General features: G+C 45.6%; 26 non-coding genes across 26 annotated transcripts; all 26 read left to right on the forward strand.

The window, feature by feature from the left end:
- The first annotated feature begins 501 nt into the window (after positions 1–501).
- On the forward strand, positions 502–573 carry trnae-cuc (transfer RNA glutamic acid (anticodon CUC)). Its single transcript has one exon. It is a non-coding gene; the product is annotated as a tRNA-Glu (tRNA).
- Positions 574–2,399: 1,826 nt separating this feature from the next.
- On the forward strand, positions 2,400–2,471 carry trnae-cuc (transfer RNA glutamic acid (anticodon CUC)). Its single transcript has one exon. It is a non-coding gene; the product is annotated as a tRNA-Glu (tRNA).
- A 1,826-nt stretch (positions 2,472–4,297) lies between these two features.
- trnae-cuc (transfer RNA glutamic acid (anticodon CUC)) lies at positions 4,298–4,369 on the forward strand. Its single transcript has one exon. It is a non-coding gene; the product is annotated as a tRNA-Glu (tRNA).
- An 885-nt stretch (positions 4,370–5,254) lies between these two features.
- On the forward strand, positions 5,255–5,326 carry trnae-uuc (transfer RNA glutamic acid (anticodon UUC)). Its single transcript has one exon. It is a non-coding gene; the product is annotated as a tRNA-Glu (tRNA).
- Positions 5,327–6,195: 869 nt separating this feature from the next.
- Positions 6,196–6,267, forward strand: trnae-cuc (transfer RNA glutamic acid (anticodon CUC)). Its single transcript has one exon. It is a non-coding gene; the product is annotated as a tRNA-Glu (tRNA).
- An 885-nt stretch (positions 6,268–7,152) lies between these two features.
- Positions 7,153–7,224, forward strand: trnae-uuc (transfer RNA glutamic acid (anticodon UUC)). The gene has a single exon. It is a non-coding gene; the product is annotated as a tRNA-Glu (tRNA).
- An 856-nt stretch (positions 7,225–8,080) lies between these two features.
- Positions 8,081–8,152, forward strand: trnae-uuc (transfer RNA glutamic acid (anticodon UUC)). Its single transcript has one exon. It is a non-coding gene; the product is annotated as a tRNA-Glu (tRNA).
- Positions 8,153–9,020: 868 nt separating this feature from the next.
- trnae-cuc (transfer RNA glutamic acid (anticodon CUC)) lies at positions 9,021–9,092 on the forward strand. Its single transcript has one exon. It is a non-coding gene; the product is annotated as a tRNA-Glu (tRNA).
- Positions 9,093–9,977: 885 nt separating this feature from the next.
- trnae-uuc (transfer RNA glutamic acid (anticodon UUC)) lies at positions 9,978–10,049 on the forward strand. Its single transcript has one exon. It is a non-coding gene; the product is annotated as a tRNA-Glu (tRNA).
- Positions 10,050–10,917: 868 nt separating this feature from the next.
- On the forward strand, positions 10,918–10,989 carry trnae-cuc (transfer RNA glutamic acid (anticodon CUC)). The gene has a single exon. It is a non-coding gene; the product is annotated as a tRNA-Glu (tRNA).
- Positions 10,990–11,874: 885 nt separating this feature from the next.
- Positions 11,875–11,946, forward strand: trnae-uuc (transfer RNA glutamic acid (anticodon UUC)). The gene has a single exon. It is a non-coding gene; the product is annotated as a tRNA-Glu (tRNA).
- An 868-nt stretch (positions 11,947–12,814) lies between these two features.
- trnae-cuc (transfer RNA glutamic acid (anticodon CUC)) lies at positions 12,815–12,886 on the forward strand. Its single transcript has one exon. It is a non-coding gene; the product is annotated as a tRNA-Glu (tRNA).
- Positions 12,887–13,770: 884 nt separating this feature from the next.
- Positions 13,771–13,842, forward strand: trnae-uuc (transfer RNA glutamic acid (anticodon UUC)). The gene has a single exon. It is a non-coding gene; the product is annotated as a tRNA-Glu (tRNA).
- An 868-nt stretch (positions 13,843–14,710) lies between these two features.
- Positions 14,711–14,782, forward strand: trnae-cuc (transfer RNA glutamic acid (anticodon CUC)). Its single transcript has one exon. It is a non-coding gene; the product is annotated as a tRNA-Glu (tRNA).
- An 885-nt stretch (positions 14,783–15,667) lies between these two features.
- On the forward strand, positions 15,668–15,739 carry trnae-uuc (transfer RNA glutamic acid (anticodon UUC)). Its single transcript has one exon. It is a non-coding gene; the product is annotated as a tRNA-Glu (tRNA).
- An 869-nt stretch (positions 15,740–16,608) lies between these two features.
- trnae-cuc (transfer RNA glutamic acid (anticodon CUC)) lies at positions 16,609–16,680 on the forward strand. The gene has a single exon. It is a non-coding gene; the product is annotated as a tRNA-Glu (tRNA).
- Positions 16,681–17,565: 885 nt separating this feature from the next.
- Positions 17,566–17,637, forward strand: trnae-uuc (transfer RNA glutamic acid (anticodon UUC)). Its single transcript has one exon. It is a non-coding gene; the product is annotated as a tRNA-Glu (tRNA).
- An 869-nt stretch (positions 17,638–18,506) lies between these two features.
- On the forward strand, positions 18,507–18,578 carry trnae-cuc (transfer RNA glutamic acid (anticodon CUC)). Its single transcript has one exon. It is a non-coding gene; the product is annotated as a tRNA-Glu (tRNA).
- An 885-nt stretch (positions 18,579–19,463) lies between these two features.
- trnae-uuc (transfer RNA glutamic acid (anticodon UUC)) lies at positions 19,464–19,535 on the forward strand. The gene has a single exon. It is a non-coding gene; the product is annotated as a tRNA-Glu (tRNA).
- An 869-nt stretch (positions 19,536–20,404) lies between these two features.
- Positions 20,405–20,476, forward strand: trnae-cuc (transfer RNA glutamic acid (anticodon CUC)). The gene has a single exon. It is a non-coding gene; the product is annotated as a tRNA-Glu (tRNA).
- An 885-nt stretch (positions 20,477–21,361) lies between these two features.
- On the forward strand, positions 21,362–21,433 carry trnae-uuc (transfer RNA glutamic acid (anticodon UUC)). Its single transcript has one exon. It is a non-coding gene; the product is annotated as a tRNA-Glu (tRNA).
- An 868-nt stretch (positions 21,434–22,301) lies between these two features.
- Positions 22,302–22,373, forward strand: trnae-cuc (transfer RNA glutamic acid (anticodon CUC)). The gene has a single exon. It is a non-coding gene; the product is annotated as a tRNA-Glu (tRNA).
- An 885-nt stretch (positions 22,374–23,258) lies between these two features.
- Positions 23,259–23,330, forward strand: trnae-uuc (transfer RNA glutamic acid (anticodon UUC)). The gene has a single exon. It is a non-coding gene; the product is annotated as a tRNA-Glu (tRNA).
- An 869-nt stretch (positions 23,331–24,199) lies between these two features.
- On the forward strand, positions 24,200–24,271 carry trnae-cuc (transfer RNA glutamic acid (anticodon CUC)). The gene has a single exon. It is a non-coding gene; the product is annotated as a tRNA-Glu (tRNA).
- Positions 24,272–25,156: 885 nt separating this feature from the next.
- Positions 25,157–25,228, forward strand: trnae-uuc (transfer RNA glutamic acid (anticodon UUC)). Its single transcript has one exon. It is a non-coding gene; the product is annotated as a tRNA-Glu (tRNA).
- Positions 25,229–26,096: 868 nt separating this feature from the next.
- On the forward strand, positions 26,097–26,168 carry trnae-cuc (transfer RNA glutamic acid (anticodon CUC)). Its single transcript has one exon. It is a non-coding gene; the product is annotated as a tRNA-Glu (tRNA).
- The last annotated feature ends 545 nt before the right edge of the window (positions 26,169–26,713 follow it).

Genomic DNA, 26,713 nt, shown 5'->3' on the forward strand with positions numbered 1-26,713 from the left:
TCACAGCACCGCTTTCTTCAAAATGAGGCCCAGTGTAAAAAAAAATGCACGGTTTCAAAGCGAAGGGAGGTGTGCAAGATTGGAAGGAGTGTGCGACTGGATATAATGGGCCTGAGGCAGTGAGAACATCTCTTGAGCATAAAGACATTCAGTATCTGAAAGAAGCAGGCTGATGAGCTCTTTCAGTTTATTTATCCTGGCATCTGCAAAACCCATCGTCTCTCAAAGTCCATCATCTTTCATCCATTTTGTGTGCATGCCTACCCGAACTTGGTGTTGTCATTGTCTGAACCAGTGTTTTATGTTGTTCGATGACCGTCACAGACACGATGGGCCGAATGGCCTCCCACTGTGCCGTGAATGTTCCATGTTCCAATGTGCTAAAAGAAAATGCCATTTTGGGCGAGCAGCTTTTTTTTGGATCGAAAGAGACCTGAATTTCAAAGGGACAATTAGGAAAGAAAAGGTTGGACTCCTCTCTCGCATGCATCAGCCGTAGCTTCCCTGGTGGTCTAGTGGTTAGGATTCGGCGCTCTCACCGCCGTGGCCCGGGTTCTATTCCCGGTCAGGGAAGATTGCTTTCTTGGTGCTCGTCGTTCTGGTGCCAACGAATGTCCCATCACTGAGCCCAATGCTTTCTCCTGATCAACATTAGCTTTTTCGCCAACATAAATGCTAATCGAGCAGCGGGCAGCCGATCATTCTTTAATCTAACAAGCCATTAGAGCGACATACAATGCACTTTCATGCCTTCTGTAAAATGCCTACATTTCTTTAAAATGTGTTGACGCTGATCAAAGTTTGTGGGAAGATTTTTGTTGCCATTTCTCCCAAGATTCGGAAAAGACCTGTTGCTTGTCACTTTAATTGTCGCCAACCTTTAACTGTAGCTCACAGTGTCAGAACAGTAACTGTTCTCATTAGCCATTTATATCTGTCCTGGCACGACATCTCCTTAACAACACCAACTAATCACAGCACCTCTTTCTTCAAATTGAATTCCAGTGTAAAAAATGAGCGTTTTCAAAGCTAAGGAAGATGTGCAAGATTGGAAGGAGTGTGCGACTGGAGATAATGGGCCTGAGGCAGTGAGAACATCTCTTGAACATTATCAGTACCTGAAAGGAGGGAGATGAGATCTTTGAGTTTATTTCTCCTGGCATCAGCAAAACCCATCGTCCCTCAGTGCCCAACATCTTTCATCCATTTCGAGTGCATGCCGACCTGAACTTGGTGCTGTCATTGTCTGAACAAGTGTTTCATGTTCTTCGATGACCGTCGCAGACACGATGGGCCGAATGGCCTCCTTCTGTGCCCTGAATGTTCTGTGTTTCTATGTACGAAAAGAAAATGCCATTTTGGCCGAGCAGCTTGTTTGGGGAGAAAGGGACGTGAAATGCAGAGACAAATAGGAAAAAGAGGCTTGGACTGATGGCCTGCAAGGTCGTGCCATGTGCTTCCCTGGTGGTCTAGTGGTTAGGATTCGGCGCTTTCACAGCCGCGGCCCGTGTTCGATTCCCGGTCAGGGAAAGTTATTTGCAAAGTGCTGTTCATTCTGATGCCAGTGATTGCTCCTGATCGCTATCAGTTTTACACTGCTGTGGTTGCAACAAGGGGCTGCCCATCATTCCTTTATCTCACAACCCATTAGAGTGACACACAATGTACTTTCTTGCCTTCTGTAAAATGCCAGTATTTATTTTTAAAGAGTCGTGACGCTGATCAAAGTTTGTGGGAAGGTTTTTGTTGCCATTTCTAACAGATTTGGAAAAGATCTGCTGCCTGACACTCCAATTGTCGCCAACCTTTAACTATAGCTCACAGTGTCAGCACAGTCACTGTTTTTTTAGACTTTTATGTCTCTTCTGCCACTACATTTCCTGAACAACACCAGCTGATCACAGCACCGCATTCTTCAAAATGAGGCCCAGTGTAAAAAAAAATGCACGGTTTCAAAGCGAAGGGAGGTGTGCAAGATTGGAAGGAGTGTGCGACTGGATATAATGGGCCTGAGGCAGTGAGAACATCTCTTGAGCATAAAGACATTCAGTATCTGAAAGAAGCAGGCTGATGAGCTCTTTCAGTTTATTTATCCTGGCATCTGCAAAACCCATCGTCTCTCAAAGTCCATCATCTTTCATCCATTTTGTGTGCTTGCCTACCCGAACTTGGTGCTGTCATTGTCTGAACCAGTGTTTTATGTTGTTCGATGACCGTCACAAACACGATGGGCCGAATGGCCTCCCACTGTGCCGTGAATGTTCTATGTTCCAATGTGCTAAAAGAAAATGCCATTTTGGGCGAGCAGCTTTTTTTTGGATCGAAAGAGACCTGAATTTCAAAGGGACAATTAGGAAAGAAAAGGTTGGACTCCTCTCTCGCATGCATCATCCGTAGCTTCCCTGGTGGTCTAGTGGTTAGGATTCGGCGCTCTCACCGCCGCGGCCCGGGTTCTATTCCCGGTCAGGGAAGATTGCTTTCTTGGTGCTCGTTGTTCTGGTGCCAACGAATGTCCCATCACTGAGCCCAATGCTTGCTCCTGATCAACATTAGCTTTTTCGCCAACATAAATGCTAATCGAGCAGCGGGCAGCCGATCATTCTTTAATCTAACAAGCCATTAGAGCGACATACAATGCACTTTCATGCCTTCTGTAAAATGCCTACATTTCTTTAAAATGTGTTGACGCTGATCAAAGTTTGTGGGAAGATTTTTGTTGCCCTTTCTCCCAAGATTCGGAAAAGACCTGTTGCTTGTCACTTTAATTGTCGCCAACCTTTAACTGTAGCTCACAGTGTCAGAACAGTAACTGTTCTCATTAGCCATTTATGTCTCTCCTGGCACGACATCTCCTTAACAACACCAACTAATCACAGCACCTCTTTCTTCAAATTGAATTCCAGTGTAAAAAATGAGCGTTTTCAAAGCTAAGGAAGATGTGCAAGATTGGAAGGAGTGTGCGACTGGAGATAATGGGCCTGAGGCAGTGAGAACATCTCTTGAACATTATCAGTACCTGAAAGGAGGGAGATGAGATCTTTGAGTTTATTTCTCCTGGCATCAGCAAAACCCATCGTCCCTCAATGCCCAACATCTTTCATCCATTTCGAGTGCATGCCGACCTGAACTTGGTGCTGTCATTGTCTGAACAAGTGTTTCATGTTCTTCGATGACCGTCGCAGACACGATGGGCCGAATGGCCTCCTTCTGTGCCCTGAATGTTCTGTGTTTCTATGTACGAAAAGAAAATGCCATTTTGGCCGAGCAGCTTGTTTGGGGAGAAAGGGACGTGAAATGCAGAGACAAATAGGAAAAAGAGGCTTGGACTGATGGCCTGCAAGGTCGTGCCATGTGCTTCCCTGGTGGTCTAGTGGTTAGGATTCGGCGCTTTCACCGCCGCGGCCCGTGTTGGATTCCCGGTCAGGGAACGTTATTTGCAAAGTGCTGTTCGTTCTGATGCCAGTGATTGCTCCTGATCGCTATCAGTTTTACACTGCTGTGGTTGCAACAAGGGGCTGCCCATCATTCCTTTATCTCACAACCCATTAGAGTGACACACAATGTACTTTCTTGCCTTCTGTCAAATGCCAGTATTTATTTTTAAAGAGTCGTGACGCTGATCAAAGTTTGTGGGAAGGTTTTTGTTGCCATTTCTAACAGATTTGGAAAAGATCTGCTGCCTGACACTCCAATTGTCGCCAACCTTTAACTATAGCTCACAGTGTCAGCACAGTCACTGTTTTTTTAGACTTTTATGTCTCTTCTGCCACTACATTTCCTGAACAACACCAGCTGATCACAGCACCGCTTTCTTCAAAATGAGGCCCAGTGTAAAAAAAAATGCACGGTTTCAAAGCGAAGGGAGGTGTGCAAGATTGGAAGGAGTGTGCGACTGGATATAATGGGCCTGAGGCAGTGAGAACATCTCTTGAGCATAAAGACATTCAGTATCTGAAAGAAGCAGGCTGATGAGCTCTTTCAGTTTATTTATCCTGGCATCTGCAAAACCCATCGTCTCTCAAAGTCCATCATCTTTCATCCATTTTGTGTGCTTGCCTACCCGAACTTGGTGCTGTCATTGTCTGAACCAGTGTTTTATGTTGTTCGATGACCGTCACAAACACGATGGGCCGAATGGCCTCCCACTGTGCCGTGAATGTTCTATGTTCCAATGTGCTAAAAGAAAATGCCATTTTGGGCGAGCAGCTTTTTTTTGGATCGAAAGAGACCTGAATTTCAAAGGGACAATTAGGAAAGAAAAGGTTGGACTCCTCTCTCGCATGCATCATCCGTAGCTTCCCTGGTGGTCTAGTGGTTAGGATTCGGCGCTCTCACCGCCGCGGCCCGGGTTCTATTCCCGGTCAGGGAAGATTGCTTTCTTGGTGCTCGTTGTTCTGGTGCCAACGAATGTCCCATCACTGAGCCCAATGCTTGCTCCTGATCAACATTAGCTTTTTCGCCAACATAAATGCTAATCGAGCAGCGGGCAGCCGATCATTCTTTAATCTAACAAGCCATTAGAGCGACATACAATGCACTTTCATGCCTTCTGTAAAATGCCTACATTTCTTTAAAATGTGTTGACGCTGATCAAAGTTTGTGGGAAGATTTTTGTTGCCCTTTCTCCCAAGATTCGGAAAAGACCTGTTGCTTGTCACTTTAATTGTCGCCAACCTTTAACTGTAGCTCACAGTGTCAGAACAGTAACTGTTCTCATTAGCCATTTATGTCTCTCCTGGCACGACATCTCCTTAACAACACCAACTAATCACAGCACCTCTTTCTTCAAATTGAATTCCAGTGTAAAAAATGAGCGTTTTCAAAGCTAAGGAAGATGTGCAAGATTGGAAGGAGTGTGCGACTGGAGATAATGGGCCTGAGGCAGTGAGAACATCTCTTGAACATTATCAGTACCTGAAAGGAGGGAGATGAGATCTTTGAGTTTACTTCTCCTGGCATCAGCAAAACTCATCGTCCCTCAATGCCCAACATCTTTCATCCATTTCGAGTGCATGCCGACCCGAACTTGGTGCTGTCATTGTCTGAACAAGTGTTTCATGTTCTTCGATGACCGTCGCAGACACGATGGGCCGAATGGCCTCCTTCTGTGCCCTGAATGCTCTGTGTTTCTATGTACGAAAAGAAAATGCCATTTTGGCCGAGCAGCTTGTTTGGGGAGAAAGGGACGTGAAATGCAGAGACAAATAGGAAAAAGAGGCTTGGACTGATGGCCTGCAAGATCGTGCCATGTGCTTCCCTGGTGGTCTAGTGGTTAGGATTCGGCACTTTCACCGCCGCGGCCCGGGTTCGATTCCCGGTCAGGGAACGTTATTTGCAAAGTGCTGTTCGTTCTGATGCCAGTGATTGCTCCTGATCGCAATTAGTTTTACACTGCTGTGGTTGCAACAAGGGGCTGCCCATCATTCCTTTATCTCACAACCCATTAGAGTGACACACAATGTACTTTCTTGCCTTCTGTAAAATGCCAGTATTTATTTTTAAAGAGTCGTGACGCTGATCAAAGTTTGTGGGAAGGTTTTTGTTGCCATTTCTAACAGATTTGGAAAAGATCTGCTGCCTGACACTCTAATTGTCGCCAACCTTTCACTATAGCTCACAGTGTCAGCACAGTCACTGTTTTTTTAGACTTTTATGTCTCTTCTGCCACTACATTTCCTTAACAACACCAGCTGATCACAGCACCGCTTTCTTCAAAATGAGGCCCAGTGTAAAAAAAAATGCACGGTTTCAAAGCGAAGGGAGGTGTGCAAGATTGGAAGGAGTGTGCGACTGGATATAATGGGCCTGAGGCAGTGAGAACATCTCTTGAGCATAAAGACATTCAGTATCTGAAAGAAGCAGGCTGATGAGCTCTTTCAGTTTATTTATCCTGGCATCTGCAAAACCCATCGTCTCTCAAAGTCCATCATCTTTCATCCATTTTGTGTGCATGCCTACCCGAACTTGGTGCTGTCATTGTCTGAACCAGTGTTTTATGTTGTTCGATGACCGTCACAAACACGATGGGCCGAATGGCCTCCCACTGTGCCGTGAATGTTCTATGTTCCAATGTGCTAAAAGAAAATGCCATTTTGGGCGAGCAGCTTTTTTTTGGATCGAAAGAGACCTGAATTTCAAAGGGACAATTAGGAAAGAAAAGGTTGGACTCCTCTCTCGCATGCATCAGCCGTAGCTTCCCTGGTGGTCTAGTGGTTAGGATTCGGCGTTCTCACCGCCGCGGCCCGGGTTCGATTCCCGGTCAGGGAAGATTGCTTTCTTGGTGCTCGTCGTTCTGGTGCCAACGAATGTCCCATCACTGAGCCCAATGCTTGCTCCTGATCAACATTAGCTTTTTCGCCAACATCAATGCTAATCGAGCAGCGGGCAGCCGATCATTCTTTAATCTAACAAGCCATTAGAGCGACATACAATGCACTTTCATGCCTTCTGTAAAATGCCTACATTTCTTTAAAATGTGTTGACGCTGATCAAAGTTTGTGGGAAGATTTTTGTTGCCATTTCTCCCAAGATTCGGAAAAGACCTGTTGTTTGTCACTTTAATTGTCGCCAACCTTGAACTGTAGCTCACAGTGTCAGAACAGTAACTGTTCTCATTAGCCATTTATGTCTCTCCTGGCACGACATCTCCTGAACAACACCAACTAATCACAGCACCTCTTTCTTCAAATTGAATTCCAGTGTAAAAAATGAGCGTTTTCAAAGCTAAGGAAGATGTGCAAGATTGGAAGGAGTGTGCGACTGGAGATAATGGGCCTGAGGCAGTGAGAACATCTCTTGAACATTATCAGTACCTGAAAGGAGGGAGATGAGATCTTTGAGTTTATTTCTCCTGGCATCAGCAAAACCCATCGTCCCTCAATGCCCAACATCTTTCATCCATTTCGAGTGCATGCCGACCCGAACTTGGTGCTGTCATTGTCTGAACAAGTGTTTCATGTTCTTCGATGACCGTCGCAGACACGATGGGCCGAATGGCCTCCTTCTGTGCCCTGAATGTTCTGTGTTTCTATGTACGAAAAGAAAATGCCATTTTGGCCGAGCAGCTTGTTTGTGGAGAAAGGGACGTGAAATGCAGAGACAAATAGGAAAAAGAGGCTTGGACTGATGGCCTGCAAGATCGTGCCATGTGCGTCCCTGGTGGTCTAGTGGTTAGGATTCGGCGCTTTCACCGCCGCGCCCCGTGTTCGATTCCCGGTCAGGGAACGTTATTTGCAAAGTGCTGTTCGTTCTGATGCCAGTGATTGCTCCTGATCGCTATCAGTTTTACACTGCTGTGGTTGCAACAAGGGGCTGCCCATCATTCCTTTATCTCACAACCCATTAGAGTGACACACAATGTACTTTCTTGCCTTCTGTAAAATGCCAGTATTTATTTTTAAAGAGTCGTGACGCTGATCAAAGTTTGTGGGTAGGTTTTTGTTGCCATTTCTAACAGATTTGGAAAAGATCTGCTGCCTGACACTCTAATTGTCGCCAACCTTTAACTATAGCTCACAGTGTCAGAACAGTCACTGTTTTTTAGACTTTTATGTCTCTTCTGCCACTACATCTCCTTAACAACACCAGCTGATCACAGCACCGCTTTCTTCAAAATGAGGCCCAGTGTAAAAAAAAATGCACGGTTTCAAAGCGAAGGGAGGTGTGCAAGATTGGAAGGAGTGTGCGACTGGAGATAATGGGCCTGAGGCAGTGAGAACATCTCTTGAACATTATCAGTACCTGAAAGGAGGGAGATGAGATCATTGAGTTTATTTCTCCTGGCATCAGCAAAACCCAACGTCCCTCAATGCCCAACATCTTTCATCCATTTCGAGTGCATGCCGACCCGAACTTGGTGCTGTCATTGTCTGAACAAGTGTTTCATGTTCTTCGATGACCGTCGCAGACACGATGGGCCGAATGGCCTCCTTCTGTGCCCTGAATGTTCTGTGTTTCTATGTACGAAAAGAAAATGCCATTTTGGCCGAGCAGCTTGTTTGGGGAGAAAGGGACGTGAAATGCAGAGACAAATAGGAAAAAGAGGCTTGGACTGATGGCCTGCAACATCGTGCCATGTGCTTCCCTGGTGGTCTAGTGGTTAGGATTCGGCGCTTTCATTGCCGCGGCCCGGGTTCGATTCCCGGTCAGGGAACGTTATTTGCAAAGTGCTGTTCGTTCTGATGCCAGTGATTGCTCCTGATCGCTATCAGTTTTACACTGCTGTGGTTGCAACAAGGGGCTGCCCATCATTCCTTTATCTCACAACCCATTAGAGTGACACACAATGAACTTTCTTGCCTTCTGTAAAATGCCAGTATTTATTTTTAAAGAGTCGTGACGCTGATCAAAGTTTGTGGGAAGGTTTTTGTTGCCATTTCCAGCAGATTTGGAAAAGATCTGCTGCCTGACACTCTAATTGTCGCCAACCTTTAACTATAGCTCACAGTGTCAGAACAGTCACTGTTTTTTAGACTTTTATGTCTCTTCTGCCACTACATCTCCTGAACAACACCAGCTGATCACAGCACCGCTTTCTTCAAAATGAGGCCCAGTGTAAAAAAAAATGCACGGTTTCAAAGCGAAGGGAGGTGTGCAAGATTGGAAGGAGTGTGCGACTGGATATAATGAACCTGAGGCAGTGAGAACATCTCTTGAGCATAAAGACATTCAGTATCTGAAAGAAGCAGGCTGCTGAGCTCTTTCAGTTTATTTATCCTGGCATCTGCAAAACCCATCGTCTCTCAAAGTCCATCATCTTTCATCCATTTTGTGTGCATGCCTACCCGAACTTGGTGCTGTCATTGTCTGAACCAGTGTTTTATGTTGTTCGATGACCGTCACAAACACGATGGGCCGAATGGCCTCCCACTGTGCCGTGAATGTTCTATGTTCCAATGTGCTAAAAGAAAATGCCATTTTGGGCGAGCAGCTTTTTTTTGGATCGAAAGAGACCTGAATTTCAAAGGGACAATTAGGAAAGAAAAGGTTGGACTCCTCTCTCGCCTGCATCAGCCGTAGTTTCCCTGGTGGTCGAGTGGTTAGGATTCGGCGCTCTCACCGCCGCGGCCCGGGTTCGATTCCCGGTCAGGGAAGATTGCTTTCTTGGTGCTTGTCGTTCTGGTGCCAACGAATGTCCCATCACTGAGCCCAATGCTTGCTCCTGATCAACATTAGCTTTTTCGCCAACATAAATGCTAATCGAGCAGCGGGCAGCCGATCATTCTTTAATCTAACAAGCCATTAGAGCGACATACAATGCACTTTCATGCCTTCTGTAAAATGCCTACATTTCTTTAAAATGTGTTGACGCTGATCAAAGTTTGTGGGAAGATTTTTGTTGCCATTTCTCCCAAGATTCGGAAAAGACCTGTTGCTTGTCACTTTAATTGTCGCCAACCTTTAACTGTAGCTCACAGTGTCAGAACAGTAACTGTTCTCATTAGCCATTTATGTCTCTCCTGGCACGACATCTCCTTAACAACACCAACTAATCACAGCACCTCTTTCTTCAAATTGAATTCCAGTGTAAAAAATGAGCGTTTTCAAAGCTAAGGAAGATGTGCAAGATTGGAAGGAGTGTGCGACTGGAGATAATGGGCCTGAGGCAGTGAGAACATCTCTTGAACATTATCAGTACCTGAAAGGAGGGAGATGAGATCTTTGAGTTTATTTCTCCTGGCATCAGCAAAACCCATCGTCCCTCAATGCCCAACATCTTTCATCCATTTCGAGTGCATGCCGACCCGAACTTGGTGCTGTCATTGTCTGAACAAGTGTTTCATGTTCTTCGATGACCGTCGCAGACACGATGGGCCGAATGGCCTCCTTCTGTGCCCTGAATGTTCTGTGTTTCTATGTACGAAAAGAAAATGCCATTTTGGCCGAGCAGCTTGTTTGGGGAGAAAGGGACGTGAAATGCAGAGACAAATAGGAAAAAGAGGCTTGGACTGATGGCCTGCAAGATCGTGCCATGTGCTTCCCTGGTGGTCTAGTGGTTAGGATTCGGCGCTTTCACCGCCGCGGCCCGGGTTCGATTCCCGGTCAGGGAACGTTATTTGCAAAGTGCTGTTAGTTCTGATGCCAGTGATTGCTCCTGATCGCTATCAGTTTTACACTGCTGTGGTTGCAACAAGGGGCTGCCCATCATTCCTTTATCTCACAACCCATTAGAGTGACGCACAATGTACTTTCTTGCCTTCTGTAAAATGCCAGTATTTATTTTTAAAGAGTCGTGACGCTGATCAAAGTTTGTGGGAAGGTTTTTGTTGCCATTTCTAACAGATTTGGAAAAGATCTGCTGCCTGACACTCTAATTGTCGCCAACCTTTAACTATAGCTCACAGTGTCAGCACAGTCACTGTTTTTTTAGACTTTTATGTCTCTTCTGCCACTACATCTCCTTAACAACACCAGCTGATCACAGCACCGCTTTCTTCAAAATGAGGCCCAGTGTAAAAAAAAATGCACGGTTTCAAAGCGAAGGGAGGTGTGCAAAATTGGAAGGAGTGTGCGACTGGATATAATGGGCCTGAGGCAGTGAGAACATCTCTTGAGCATAAAGACATTCAGTATCTGAAAGAAGCAGGCTGATGAGCTCTTTCAGTTTATTTATCCTGTATCTGCAAAACCCATCGTCTCTCAAAGTCCATCATCTTTCATCCATTTTGTGTGCATGCCTACCCGAACTTGGTGCTGTCATTGTCTGAACCAGTGTTTTATGTTGTTCGATGACCGTCACAAACACGATGGGCCGAATGGCCTCCCACTGTGCCGTGAATGTTCTATGTTCCAATGTGCTAAAAGAAAATGCCATTTTGGGCGAGCAGCTTTTTTTTGGATCGAAAGAGACCTGAATTTCAAAGGGACAATTAGGAAAGAAAAGGTTGGACTCCTCTCTCGCATGCATCAGCCGTAGCTTCCCTGGTGGTCTAGTGGTTAGGATTCGGCGCTCTCACCGCCGCGGCCCGGGTTCGATTCCCGGTCAGGGAAGATTGCTTTCTTGGTGCTCGTCGTTCTGGTGCCAACGAATGTCCCATCACAGAGCCCAATGCTTGCTCCTGATCAACATTAGCTTTTTCGCCAACATAAATGCTAATCGAGCAGCGGGCAGCCGATCATTCTTTAATCTAACAAGCCATTAGAGCGACATACAATGCACTTTCATGCCTTCTGTAAAATGCCTACATTTCTTTAAAATGTGTTGACGCTGATCAAAGTTTGTGGGAAGATTTTTGTTGCCATTTCTCCCAAGATTCGGAAAAGACCTGTTGCTTGTCACTTTAATTGTCGCCAACCTTTAACTGTAGCTCACAGTGTCAGAACAGTAACTGTTCTCATTAGCCATTTATGTCTCTCCTGGCACGACATCTCCTTAACAACACCAACTAATCACAGCACCTCTTTCTTCAAATTGAATTCCAGTGTAAAAAATGAGCGTTTTCAAAGCTAAGGAAGATGTGCAAGATTGGAAGGAGTGTGCGACTGGAGATAATGGGCCTGAGGCAGTGAGAACATCTCTTGAACATTATCAGTACCTGAAAGGAGGGAGATGAGATCTTTGAGTTTATTTCTCCTGGCATCAGCAAAACCCAACGTCCCTCAATGCCCAACATCTTTCATCCATTTCGAGTGCATGCCGACCCGAACTTGGTGCTGTCATTGTCTGAACAAGTGTTTCATGTTCTTCGATGACCGTCGCAGACACGATGGGCCGAATGGCCTCCTTCTGTGCCCTGAATGTTCTGTGTTTCTATGTACGAAAAGAAAATGCCATTTTGGCCGAGCAGCTTGTTTGGGGAGAAAGGGACGTGAAATGCAGAGACAAATAGGAAAAAGAGGCTTGGACTGATGGCCTGCAAGATCGTGCCATGTGCTTCCCTGGTGGTCTAGTGGTTAGGATTCGGCGCTTTCACCGCCGCGGCCCGGGTTCGATTCCCGGTCAGGGAACGTTATTTCAAAGTGCTGTTCGTTCTGATGCCAGTGATTGCTCCTGATTGCTATCAGTTTTACACTGCTGTGGTTGCAACAAGGGGCTGCCCATCATTCCTTTGTCTCACAACCCATTAGAGTGACACACAATGTACTTTCTTGCCTTCTGTAAAATGCCAGTATTTATTTTTAAAGAGTCGTGATGCAGATCAAAGTTTGTGGGAAGGTTTTTGTTGCCATTTCCAGCAGATTTGGAAAAGATCTGCTGCCTGACACTCGAATTGTCGCCAACCTTTAACTATAGCTCACAGTGTCAGCACAGTCACTGTTTTTTTAGACTTTTATGTCTCTTCTGCCACTACATCTCCTTAACAACACCAGCTGATCACAGCACCACTTTCTTCAAAATGAGGCCCAGTGTAAAAAAAAATGCACGGTTTCAAAGCGAAGGGAGGTGTGCAAGATTGGAAGGAGTGTGCGACTGGATATAATGGGCCTGAGGCAGTGAGAACATCTCTTGAGCATAAAGACATTCAGTATCTGAAAGAAGCAGGCTGATGAGCTCTTTCAGTTTATTTATCCTGGCATCTGCAAAACCCATCGTCTCTCAAAGTCCATCATCTTTCATCCATTTTGTGTGCATGCCTACCCGAACTTGGTGCTGTCATTGTCTGAACCAGTGTTTTATGTTGTTCGATGACCGTCACAAACACGATGGGCCGAATGGCCTCCCACTGTGCCGTGAATGTTCTATGTTCCAATGTGCTAAAAGAAAATGCCATTTTGGGCGAGCAGCTTTTTTTTGGATCGAAAGAGACCTGAATTTCAAAGGGACAATTAGGAAAGAAAAGGTTGGACTCCTCTCTCGCATGCATCAGCCGTAGCTTCCCTGGTGGTCTAGTGGTTAGGATTCGGCGCTCTCACCGCCGCGGCCCGGGTTCGATTCCCGGTCAGGGAAGATTGCTTTCTTGGTGCTCGTCGTTCTGGTGCCAACGAATGTCCCATCACAGAGCCCAATGCTTGCTCCTGATCAACATTAGCTTTTTCACCAACATAAATGCTAATCGAGCAGCGGGCAGCCGATCATTCTTTAATCTAACAAGCCATTAGAGCGACATACAATGCACTTTCATGCCTTCTGTAAAATGCCTACATTTCTTTAAAATGTGTTGACGCTGATCAAAGTTTGTGGGAAGATTTTTTTTCCATTTCTCCCAAGATTCGGAAAAGACCTGTTGCTTGTCACTTTAATTGTCGCCAACCTTTAACTGTAGCTCACAGTGTCAGAACAGTAACTGTTCTCATTAGCCATTTATGTCTCTCCTGGCACGACATCTCCTTAACAACACCAACTAATCACAGCACCTCTTTCTTCAAATTGAATTCCAGTGTAAAAAATGAGCGTTTTCAAAGCTAAGGAAGATGTGCAAGATTGGAAGGAGTGTGCGACTGGAGATAATGGGCCTGAGGCAGTGAGAACATCTCTTGAACATTATCAGTACCTGAAAGGAGGGAGATGAGATCTTTGAGTTTATTTCTCCTGGCATCAGCAAAACCCATCGTCCCTCAATGCCCAACATCTTTCATCCATTTCGAGTGCATGCCGACCCGAACTTGGTGCTGTCATTGTCTGAACAAGTGTTTCATGTTCTTCGATGACCGTCGCAGACACGATGGGCCGAATGGCCTCCTTCTGTGCCCTGAATGTTCTGTGTTTCTATGTACGAAAAGAAAATGCCATTTTGGCCGAGCAGCTTGTTTGGGGAGAAAGGGACGTGAAATGCAGAGACAAATAGGAAAAAGAGGCTTGGACTGATGGCCTGCAAGATCGTGCCATGTGCTTCCCTGGTGGTCTAGTGGTTAGGATTCGGCGCTTTCACCGCCGCGGCCCGGGTTCGATTCCCGGTCAGGGAACGTTATTTGCAAAGTGCTGTTCGTTCTGATGCCAGTGATTGCTCCTGATCGCTATCAGTTTTACACTGCTGTGGTTGCAACAAGGGGCTGCCCATCATTCCTTTATCTCACAACCCATTAGAGTGACACACAATGTACTTTCTTGCCTTCTGTAAAATGCCAGTATTTATTTTTAAAGAGTCGTGACGCTGATCAAAGTTTGTGGGAAGGTTTTTGTTGCCATTTCTAACAGATTTGGAAAAGATCTGCTGCCTGACACTCTAATTGTCGCCAACCTTTAACTATAGCTCACAGTGTCAGAACAGTCACTGTTTTTTAGACTTTTATGTCTCTTCTGCCACTACATCTCCTTAACAACACCAGCTGATCACAGCACCGCTTTCTTCAAAATGAGGCCCAGTGTAAAAAAAAATGCACGGTTTCAAAGCGAAGGGAGGTGTGCAAGATTGGAAGGAGTGTGCGACTGGATATAATGGGCCTGAGGCAGTGAGAACATCTCTTGAGCATAAAGACATTCAGTATCTGAAAGAAGCAGGCTGATGAGCTCTTTCAGTTTATTTATCCTGGCATCTGCAAAACCCATCGTCTCTCAAAGTCCATCATCTTTCATCCATTTTGTGTGCATGCCTACCCGAACTTGGTGCTGTCATTGTCTGAACCAGTGTTTTATGTTGTTCGATGACCGTCACAGACACGATGGGCCGAATGGCCTCCCACTGTGCCGTGAATGTTCTATGTTCCAATGTGCTAAAAGAAACTGCCATTTTGGGCGAGCAGCTTTTTTATGGATCGAAAGAGACCTGAATTTCAAAGGGACAATTAGGAAAGAAAAGGTTGGACTCCTCTCTCGCATGCATTAGCCGTAGCGTCCCTGGTGGTCTAGTGGTTAGGATTCGGCGCTCTCACCGCCGCGGCCCGGGTTTGATTCCCGGTCAGGGAAGATTGCTTTCTTGGTGCTCGTCGTTCTGGTGCCAACGAATGTCCCATCACTGAGCCCAATGCTTGCTCCTGATCAACATTAGCTTTTTCGCCAACATCAATGCTAATCGAGCAGCGGGCAGCCGATCATTCTTTAATCTAACAAGCCATTAGAGCAACATACAATGCACTTTCATGCCTTCTGTAAAATGCCTACATTGCTTTAAAATGTGTTGACGCTGATCAAAGTTTGTGGGAAGATTTTTGTTGCCATTTCTCCCAAGATTCGGAAAAGACCTGTTGCTTGTCACTTTAATTGTCGCCAACCTTTAACTGTAGCTCACAGTGTCAGAACAGTAACTGTTCTCATTAGCCATTTATGTCTCTCCTGGCACGACATCTCCTTAACAACACCAACTAATCACAGCACCTCTTTCTTCAAATTGAATTCCAGTGTAAAAAATGAGCGTTTTCAAAGCTAAGGAAGATGTGCAAGATTGGAAGGAGTGTGCGACTGGAGATAATGGGCCTGAGGCAGTGAGAACATCTCTTGAACATTATCAGTACCTGAAAGGAGGGAGATGAGATCTTTGAGTTTATTTCTCCTGGCATCAGCAAAACCCAACGTCCCTCAATGCCCAACATCTTTCATCCATTTCGAGTGCATGCCGACCCGAACTTGGTGCTGTCATTGTCTGAACAAGTGTTTCATGTTCTTCGATGACCGTCGCAGACACGATGGGCCGAATGGCCTCCTTCTGTGCCCTGAATGTTCTGTGTTTCCATATACGAAAAGAAAATGCCATTTTGGCCGAGCAGCTTGTTTGGGGAGAAAGGGACGTGAAATGCAGAGACAAATAGGAAAAAGAGGCTTGGACTGATGGCCTGCAAGATCGTGCCATGTGCTTCCCTGGTGGTCTAGTGGTTAGGATTCGGCGCTTTCACCGCCGCGGCCCGGGTTCGATTCCCGGTCAGGGAACGTGATTTGCAAAGTGCTGTTTGTTCTGATGCCAGTGATTGCTCCTGATCGCTATCAGTTTTACACTGCTGTGGTTGCAACAAGGGGCTGCCCATCATTCCTTTATCTCACAACCCATTAGAGTGACACACAATGTACTTTCTTGCCTTCTGTAAAATGCCAGTATTTATTTTTAAAGAGTCGTGACGCTGATCAAAGTTTGTGGGAAGGTTTTTGTTGCCATTTCCAGCAGATTTGGAAAAGATCTGCTGCCTGACACTCTAATTGTCGCCAACCTTTAACTATAGCTCACAGTGTCAGCACAGTCACTGTTTTTTTCGACTTTTATGTCTCTTCTGCCACTACATCTCCTTAACAACACCAGCTGATCACAGCACCGCTTTCTTCAAAATGAGGCCCAGTGTAAAAAAAAATGCACGGTTTCAAAGCGAAGGGAGGTGTGCAAGATTGGAAGGAGTGTGCGACTGGATATAATGGGCCTGAGGCAGTGAGAACATCTCTTGAGCATAAAGACATTCAGTATCTGAAAGAAGCAGGCTGATGAGCTCTTTCAGTTTATTTATCCTGGCATCTGCAAAACCCATCGTCTCTCAAAGTCCATCATCTTTCATCCATTTTGTGTGCATGCCGACCCGAACTTGGTGCTGTCATTGTCTGAACCAGTGTTTTATGTTGTTCGATGACCGTCACAAACACGATGGGCCGAATGGCCTCCCACTGTGCCGTGAATGTTCTATGTTCCAATGTGCTAAAAGAAAATGCCATTTTGGGCGAGCAGCTTTTTTTTGGATCGAAAGAGACCTGAATTTCAAAGGGACAATTAGGAAAGAAAAGGTTGGACTCGTCTCTCGCATGCATCAGCCGTAGCTTCCCTGGTGGTCTAGTGGTTAGGATTCGGCGCTCTCACCGCCGCGGCCCGGGTTCGATTCCCGGTCAGGGAAGATTGCTTTCTTGGTGCTCGTCGTTCTGGTGCCAACGAATGTCCCATCACTGAGCCCAATGCTTGCTCCTGATCAACATTAGCTTTTTCGCCAACATAAATGCTAATCGAGCAGCGGGCAGCCGATCATTCTTTAATCTAACAAGCCATTAGAGCGACATACAATGCACTTTCATGCCTTCTGTAAAATGCCTACATTTCTTTAAAATGTGTTGACGCTGATCAAAGTTTGTGGGAAGATTTTTGTTGCCATTTCTCCCAAGATTCGGAAAAGACCTGTTGCTTGTCACTTTAATTGTCGCCAACCTTTAACTGTAGCTCACAGTGTCAGAACAGTAACTGTTCTCATTAGCCATTTATGTCTCTCCTGGCACGACATCTCCTTAACAACACCAACTAATCACAGCACCTCTTTCTTCAAATTGAATTCCAGTGTAAAAAATGAGCGTTTTCAAAGCTAAGGAAGATGTGCAAGATTGGAAGGAGTGTGCGACTGGAGATAATGGGCCTGAGGCAGTGAGAACATCTCTTCAACATTATCAGTACCTGAAAGGAGGGAGATGAGATCTTTGAGTTTATTTCTCCTGGCATCAGCAAAACCCATCGTCCCTCAATGCCCAACATCTTTCATCCATTTCGAGTGCCTGCCGACCCGAACTTGGTGCTGTCATTGTCTGAACAAGTGTTTCATGTTCTTCGATGACCGTCGCAGACACGATGGGCCGAATGGCCTCCTTCTGTGCCCTGAATGTTCTGTGTTTCTATGTACGAAAAGAAAATGCCATTTTGGCCGAGCAGCTTGTTTGGGGAGAAAGGGACGTGAAATGCAGAGACAAATAGGAAAAAGAGGCTTGGACTGATGGCCTGCAAGATCGTGCCATGTGCTTCCCTGGTGGTCTAGTGGTTAGGATTCGGCGCTTTCACTGCCACGGCCCGGGTTCGATTCCCGGTCAGGGAACGTTATTTGCAAAGTGCTGTTTGTTCTGATGCCAGTGATTGCTCCTGATCGCTATCAGTTTTACACTGCTGTGGTTGCAACAAGGGGCTGCCCATCATTCCTTTATCTCACAACCCATTGGAGTGACACACAATGTACTTTCTTGCCTTCTGTAAAATGCCAGTATTTATTTTTAAAGAGTCGTGACGCTGATCAAAGTTTGTGGGAAGGTTTTTGTTGCCATTTCTAACAGATTTGGAAAAGATCTGCTGCCTGACACTCTAATTGTCGCCAACCTTTAACTATAGCTCACAGTGTCAGCACAGTCACTGTTTTTTTAGACTTTTATGTCTCTTCTGCCACTACATCTCCTTAACAACACCAGCTGATCACAGCACCGCTTTCTTCAAAATGAGGCCCAGTGTAAAAAAAAATGCACGGTTTCAAAGCGAAGGGAGGTGTGCAAGATTGGAATGAGTGTGCGACTGGATATAATGGGCCTGAGGCAGTGAGAACATCTCTTGAGCATAAAGACATTCAGTATCTGAAAGAAGCAGGCTGATGAGCTCTTTCAGTTTATTTATCCTGGCATCTGCAAAACCCATCGTCTCTCAAAGTCCATCATCTTTCATCCATTTTGTGTGCATGCCTACCCGAACTTGGTGCTGTCATTGTCTGAACCAGTGTTTTATGTTGTTCGATGACCGTCACAAACACGATGGGCCGAATGGCCTCCCACTGTGCCGTGAATGTTCTATGTTCCAATGTGCGAAAAGAAAGTGCCATTTTGGGCGAGCAGCTTTTTTTTGGATCGAAAGAGACCTGAATTTCAAAGGGACAATTAGGAAAGAAAAGGTTGGACTCCTCTCTCGCATGCATCAGCCGTAGCTTCCCTGGTGGTCTAGTGGTTAGGATTCGGCGCTCTCACCGCCGCGGCCCGGGTTCGATTCCCGGTCAGGGAAGATTGCTTTCTTGGTGCTCGTCGTTCTGGTGCCAACGAATGTCCCATCACTGAGCTCAATGCTTGCTCCTGATCAACATTAGCTTTTTCGCCAACATAAATGCTAATCGAGCAGCGGGCAGCCGATCATTCTTTAATCTAACAAGCCATTAGAGCGACATACAATGCACTTTCATGCCTTCTGTAAAATGCCTACATTTCTTTAAAATGTGTTGACGCTGATCAAAGTTTGTGGGAAGATTTTTGTTGCCATTTCTCCCAAGATTCGGAAAAGACCTGTTGCTTGTCACTTTAATTGTCGCCAACCTTTAACTGTAGCTCACAGTGTCAGAACAGTAACTGTTCTCATTAGCCATTTATGTCTCTCCTGGCACGACATCTCCTTAACAACACCAACTAATCACAGCACCTCTTTCTTCAAATTGAATTCCAGTGTAAAAAATGAGCGTTTTCAAAGCTAAGGAAGATGTGCAAGATTGGAAGGAGTGTGCGACTGGAGATAATGGGCCTGAGGCAGTGAGAACATCTCTTGAACATTATCAGTACCTGAAAGGAGGGAGATGAGATCTTTGAGTTTATTTCTCCTGGCATCAGCAAAACCCATCGTCCCTCAATGCCCAACATCTTTCATCCATTTCGAGTGCATGCCGACCCGAACTTGGTGCTGTCATTGTCTGAACAAGTGTTTCATGTTCTTCGATGACCGTCGCAGACACGATGGGCCGAATGGCCTCCTTCTGTGCCCTGAATGTTCTGTGTTTCTATGTACGAAAAGAAAATGCCATTTTGGCCGAGCAGCTTGTTTGGGGAGAAAGGGACGTGAAATGCAGAGACAAATAGGAAAAAGAGGCTTGGACTGATGGCCTGCAAGATCGTGCCATGTGCTTCCCTGGTGGTCTAGTGGTTAGGATTCGGCGCTTTCACCGCCGCGGCCCGGGTTCGATTCCCGGTCAGGGAACGTTATTTGCAAAGTGCTGTTCGTTCTGATGCCAGTGATTGCTCCTGATCGCTATCAGTTTTACACTGCTGTGGTTGCAACAAGGGGCTGCCCATCATTCCTTTATCTCACAACCCATTAGAGTGACACACAATGTACTTTCTTGCCTTCTGTAAAATGCCAGTATTTATTTTTAAAGAGTCGTGACGCTGATCAAAGTTTGTGGGAAGGTTTTTGTTGCCTTTTCCAGCAGATTTGGAAAAGATCTGCTGCCTGACACTCTAATTGTCGCCAACCTTTAACTATAGCTCACAGTGTCAGCACAGTCACTGTTTTTTTAGACTTTTATGTCTCTTCTGCCACTACATCTCCTTAACAACACCAGCTGATCACAGCACCGCTTTCTTCAAAATGAGGCCCAGTGTAAAAAAAAATGCACGGTTTCAAAGCGAAGGGAGGTGTGCAAAATTGGAAGGAGTGTGCGACTGGATATAATGGGCCTGAGGCAGTGAGAACATCTCTTGAGCATAAAGACATTCAGTATCTGAAAGAAGCAGGCTGATGAGCTCTTTCAGTTTATTTATCCTGGCATCTGCAAAACCCATCGTCTCTCAAAGTCCATCATCTTTCATCCATTTTGTGTGCATGCCTACCCGAACTTGGTGCTGTCATTGTCTGAACCAGTGTTTTATGTTGTTCGATGACCGTCACAAACACGATGGGCCGAATGGCCTCCCACTGTGCCGTGAATGTTCTATGTTCCAATGTGCTAAAAGAAAATGCCATTTTGGGCGAGCAGCTTTTTTTTGGATCGAAAGAGACCTGAATTTCAAAGGGACAATTAGGAAAGAAAAGGTTGGACTCCTCTCTCGCATGCATTAGCCGTAGCTTCCCTGGTGGTCTAGTGGTTAGGATTCGGCGCTCTCACCGCCGCGGCCCGGGTTCGATTCCCGGTCAGGGAAGATTGCTTTCTTGGTGCTCGTCGTTCTGGTGCCAACGAATGTCCCATCACTGAGCCCAATGCTTGCTCCTGATCAACATTAGCTTTTTCGCCAACATAAATGCTAATCGAGCAGCGGGCAGCCGATCATTCTTTAATCTAACAAGCCATTAGAGCGACATACAATGCACTTTCATGCCTTCTGTAAAATGCCTACATTTCTTTAAAATGTGTTGACGCTGATCAAAGTTTGTGGGAAGATTTTTGTTGCCATTTCTCCCAAGATTCGGAAAAGACCTGTTGCTTGTCACTTTAATTGTCGCCAACCTTTAACTGTAGCTCACAGTGTCAGAACAGTAACTGTTCTCATTAGCCATTTATGTCTCTCCTGGCACGACATCTCCTTAACAACAGCAACTAATCACAGCACCTCTTTCTTCAAATTGAATTCCAGTGTAAAAAATGAGCGTTTTCAAAGCTAAGGAAGATGTGCAAGATTGGAAGGAGTGTGCGACTGGAGATAATGGGCCTGAGGCAGTGAGAACATCTCTTGAACATTATCAGTACCTGAAAGGTGGGAGATGAGATCTTTGAGTTTATTTCTCCTGGCATCAGCAAAACCCATCGTCCCTCAATGCCCAACATCTTTCATCCATTTCGAGTGCATGCCGACCCGAACTTGGTGCTGTCATTGTCTGAACAAGTGTTTCATGTTCTTCGATGACCGTCGCAGACACGATGGGCCGAATGGCCTCCTTCTGTGCCCTGAATGTTCTGTGTTTCTATGTACGAAAAGAAAATGCCATTTTGGCCGAGCAGCTTGTTTGGGGAGAAAGGGACGTGAAATGCAGAGACAAATAGGAAAAAGAGGCTTGGACTGATGGCCTGCAAGATCGTGCCATGTGCTTCCCTGGTGGTCTAGTGGTTAGGATTCGGCGCTTTCACCGCCGCGGCCCGGGTTCGATCCCCGGTCAGGGAACGTTATTTGCAAAGTGCTGTTCGTTCTGATGCCAGTGATTGCTCCTGATCGCTATCAGTTTTACACTGCTGTGGTTGCAACAAGGGGCTGCCCATCATTCCTTTATCTCACAACCCATTAGAGTGACACACAATGTACTTTCTTGCCTTCTTTAAAATGCCAGTATTTATTTTTAAAGAGTCGTGACGCTGATCAAAGTTTGTGGGAAGGTTTTTGTTGCCATTTCTAACAGATTTGGAAAAGATCTGCTGCCTGACACTCTAATTGTCGCCAACCTTTAACTATAGCTCACAGTGTCAGAACAGTCACTGTTTTTTAGACTTTTATGTCTCTTCTGCCACTACATCTCCTTAACAACACCAGCTGATCACAGCACCGCTTTCTTCAAAATGAGGCCCAGTGTAAAAAAAAATGCACGGTTTCAAAGCGAAGGGAGGTGTGCAAGATTGGAATGAGTGTGCGACTGGATATAATGGGCCTGAGGCAGTGAGAACATCTCTTGAGCATAAAGACATTCAGTATCTGAAAGAAGCAGGCTGATGAGCTCTTTCAGTTTATTTATCCTGGCATCTGCAAAACCCATCGTCTCTCAAAGTCCATCATCTTTCATCCATTTTGTGTGCATGCCTACCCGAACTCGGTGCTGTCATTGTCTGAACCAGTGTTTTATGTTGTTCGATGACCGTCACAAACACGATGGGCCGAATGGCCTCCCACTGTGCCGTGAATGTTCTATGTTCCAATGTGCTAAAAGAAAATGCCATTTTGGGCGAGCAGCTTTTTTTTGGATCGAAAGAGACCTGAATTTCAAAGGGACAATTAGGAAAGAAAAGGTTGGACTCCTCTCTCGCATACATCAGCCGTAGCTTCCCTGGTGGTCTAGTGGTTAGGATTCGGCGCTCTCACCGCCGCGGCCCGGGTTCGATTCCCGGTCAGGGAAGATTGCTTTCTTGGTGCTCGTCGTTCTGGTGCCAACGAATGTCCCATCACTGAGCCCAATGCTTGCTCCTGATCAACATTAGCTTTTTCGCCAACATAAATGCTAATCGAGCAGCGGGCAGCCGATCATTCTTTAATCTAACAAGCCATTAGAGCGACATACAATGCACTTTCATGCCTTCTGTAAAATGCCTACATTTCTTTAAAATGTGTTGACGCTGATCAAAGTTTGTGGGAAGATTTTTGTTGCCATTTCTCCCAAGATTCGGAAAAGACCTGTTGCTTGTCACTTTAATTGTCGCCAACCTTTAACTGTAGCTCACAGTGTCAGAACAGTAACTGTTCTCATTAGCCATTTATGTCTCTCCTGGCACGACATCTCCTTAACAACACCAACTAATCACAGCACCTCTTTCTTCAAATTGAATTCCAGTGTAAAAAATGAGCGTTTTCAAAGCTAAGGAAGATGTGCAAGATTGGAAGGAGTGTGCGACTGGAGATAATGGGCCTGAGGCAGTGAGAACATCTCTTGAACATTATCAGTACCTGAAAGGAGGGAGATGAGATCTTTGAGTTTATTTCTCCTGGCATCAGCAAAACCCATCGTCCCTCAATGCCCAACATCTTTCATCCATTTCGAGTGCATGCCGACCCGAACTTGGTGCTGTCATTGTCTGAACAAGTGTTTCATGTTCTTCGATGACCGTCGCAGACACGATGGGCCGAATGGCCTCCTTCTGTGCCCTGAATGTTCTGTGTTTCTATGTACGAAAAGAAAATGCCATTTTGGCCGAGCAGCTTGTTTGGGGAGAAAGGGACGTGAAATGCAGAGACAAATAGGAAAAAGAGGCTTGGACTGATGGCCTGCAAGATCGTTCCATGTGCTTCCCTGGTGGTCTAGTGGTTAGGATTCGGCGCTTTCACCGCCATGGCCCGGGTTCGATTCCCGGTCAGGGAACGTTATTTGCAAAGTGCTGTTTGTTCTGATGCCAGTGATTGCTCCTGATCGCTATCAGTTTTACACTGCTGTGGTTGCAACAAGGGGCTGCCCATCATTCCTTTATCTCACAACCCATTAGAGTGACACACAATGTACTTTCTTGCCTTCTGTAAAATGCCAGTATTTATTTTTAAAGAGTCGTGACGCTGATCAAAGTTTGTGGGAAGGTTTTTGTTGCCTTTTCCAGCAGATTTGGAAAAGATCTGCTGCCTGACACTCTAATTGTCGCCAACCTTTAACTATAGCTCACAGTGTCAGCACAGTCACTGTTTTTTTAGACTTTTATGTCTCTTCTGCCACTACATCTCCTTAACAACACCAGCTGATCACAGCACCGCTTTCTTCAAAATGAGGCCCAGTGTAAAAAAAAATGCACGGTTTCAAAGCGAAGGGAGGTGTGCAAAATTGGAAGGAGTGTGCGACTGGATATAATGGGCCTGAGGCAGTGAGAACATCTCTTGAGCATAAAGACATTCAGTATCTGAAAGAAGCAGGCTGATGAGCTCTTTCAGTTTATTTATCCTGGCATCTGCAAAACCCATCGTCTCTCAAAGTCCATCATCTTTCATCCATTTTGTGTGCATGCCTACCCGAACTTGGTGCTGTCATTGTCTGAACCAGTGTTTTATGTTGTTCGATGACCGTCACAAACACGATGGGCCGAATGGCCTCCCACTGTGCCGTGAATGTTCTATGTTCCAATGTGCTAAAAGAAAATGCCATTTTGGGCGAGCAGCTTTTTTTTGGATCGAAAGAGACCTGAATTTCAAAGGGACAATTAGGAAAGAAAAGGTTGGACTCCTCTCTCGCATGCATTAGCCGTAGCTTCCCTGGTGGTCTAGTGGTTAGGATTCGGCGCTCTCACCGCCGCGGCCCGGGTTCGATTCCCGGTCAGGGAAGATTGCTTTCTTGGTGCTCGTCGTTCTGGTGCCAACGAATGTCCCATCACTGAGCCCAATGCTTGCTCCTGATCAACATTAGCTTTTTCGCCAACATAAATGCTAATCGAGCAGCGGGCAGCCGATCATTCTTTAATCTAACAAGCCATTAGAGCGACATACAATGCACTTTCATGCCTTCTGTAAAATGCCTACATTTCTTTAAAATGTGTTGACGCTGATCAAAGTTTGTGGGAAGATTTTTGTTGCCATTTCTCCCAAGATTCGGAAAAGACCTGTTGCTTGTCACTTTAATTGTCGCCAACCTTTAACTGTAGCTCACAGTGTCAGAACAGTAACTGTTCTCATTAGCCATTTATGTCTCTCCTGGCACGACATCTCCTTAACAACAGCAACTAATCACAGCACCTCTTTCTTCAAATTGAATTCCAGTGTAAAAAATGAGCGTTTTCAAAGCTAAGGAAGATGTGCAAGATTGGAAGGAGTGTGCGACTGGAGATAATGGGCCTGAGGCAGTGAGAACATCTCTTGAACATTATCAGTACCTGAAAGGTGGGAGATGAGATCTTTGAGTTTATTTCTCCTGGCATCAGCAAAACCCATCGTCCCTCAATGCCCAACATCTTTCATCCATTTCGAGTGCATGCCGACCCGAACTTGGTGCTGTCATTGTCTGAACAAGTGTTTCATGTTCTTCGATGACCGTCGCAGACACGATGGGCCGAATGGCCTCCTTCTGTGCCCTGAATGTTCTGTGTTTCTATGTACGAAAAGAAAATGCCATTTTGGCCGAGCAGCTTGTTTGGGGAGAAAGGGACGTGAAATGCAGAGACAAATAGGAAAAAGAGGCTTGGACTGATGGCCTGCAAGATCGTGCCATGTGCTTCCCTGGTGGTCTAGTGGTTAGGATTCGGCGCTTTCACCGCCGCGGCCCGGGTTCGATCCCCGGTCAGGGAACGTTATTTGCAAAGTGCTGTTCGTTCTGATGCCAGTGATTGCTCCTGATCGCTATCAGTTTTACACTGCTGTGGTTGCAACAAGGGGCTGCCCATCATTCCTTTATCTCACAACCCATTAGAGTGACACACAATGTACTTTCTTGCCTTCTTTAAAATGCCAGTATTTATTTTTAAAGAGTCGTGACGCTGATCAAAGTTTGTGGGAAGGTTTTTGTTGCCATTTCTAACAGATTTGGAAAAGATCTGCTGCCTGACACTCTAATTGTCGCCAACCTTTAACTATAGCTCACAGTGTCAGAACAGTCACTGTTTTTTAGACTTTTATGTCTCTTCTGCCACTACATCTCCTTAACAACACCAGCTGATCACAGCACCGCTTTCTTCAAAATGAGGCCCAGTGTAAAAAAAAATGCACGGTTTCAAAGCGAAGGGAGGTGTGCAAGATTGGAATGAGTGTGCGACTGGATATAATGGGCCTGAGGCAGTGAGAACATCTCTTGAGCATAAAGACATTCAGTATCTGAAAGAAGCAGGCTGATGAGCTCTTTCAGTTTATTTATCCTGGCATCTGCAAAACCCATCGTCTCTCAAAGTCCATCATCTTTCATCCATTTTGTGTGCATGCCTACCCGAACTCGGTGCTGTCATTGTCTGAACCAGTGTTTTATGTTGTTCGATGACCGTCACAAACACGATGGGCCGAATGGCCTCCCACTGTGCCGTGAATGTTCTATGTTCCAATGTGCTAAAAGAAAATGCCATTTTGGGCGAGCAGCTTTTTTTTGGATCGAAAGAGACCTGAATTTCAAAGGGACAATTAGGAAAGAAAAGGTTGGACTCCTCTCTCGCATACATCAGCCGTAGCTTCCCTGGTGGTCTAGTGGTTAGGATTCGGCGCTCTCACCGCCGCGGCCCGGGTTCGATTCCCGGTCAGGGAAGATTGCTTTCTTGGTGCTCGTCGTTCTGGTGCCAACGAATGTCCCATCACTGAGCCCAATGCTTGCTCCTGATCAACATTAGCTTTTTCGCCAACATAAATGCTAATCGAGCAGCGGGCAGCCGATCATTCTTTAATCTAACAAGCCATTAGAGCGACATACAATGCACTTTCATGCCTTCTGTAAAATGCCTACATTTCTTTAAAATGTGTTGACGCTGATCAAAGTTTGTGGGAAGATTTTTGTTGCCATTTCTCCCAAGATTCGGAAAAGACCTGTTGCTTGTCACTTTAATTGTCGCCAACCTTTAACTGTAGCTCACAGTGTCAGAACAGTAACTGTTCTCATTAGCCATTTATGTCTCTCCTGGCACGACATCTCCTTAACAACACCAACTAATCACAGCACCTCTTTCTTCAAATTGAATTCCAGTGTAAAAAATGAGCGTTTTCAAAGCTAAGGAAGATGTGCAAGATTGGAAGGAGTGTGCGACTGGAGATAATGGGCCTGAGGCAGTGAGAACATCTCTTGAACATTATCAGTAC

Source organism: Heptranchias perlo, chromosome 2 (genome assembly GCF_035084215.1).
Source record: "Heptranchias perlo isolate sHepPer1 chromosome 2, sHepPer1.hap1, whole genome shotgun sequence".
NCBI classification, from domain to species: Eukaryota; Metazoa; Chordata; class Chondrichthyes; order Hexanchiformes; family Hexanchidae; genus Heptranchias; species Heptranchias perlo.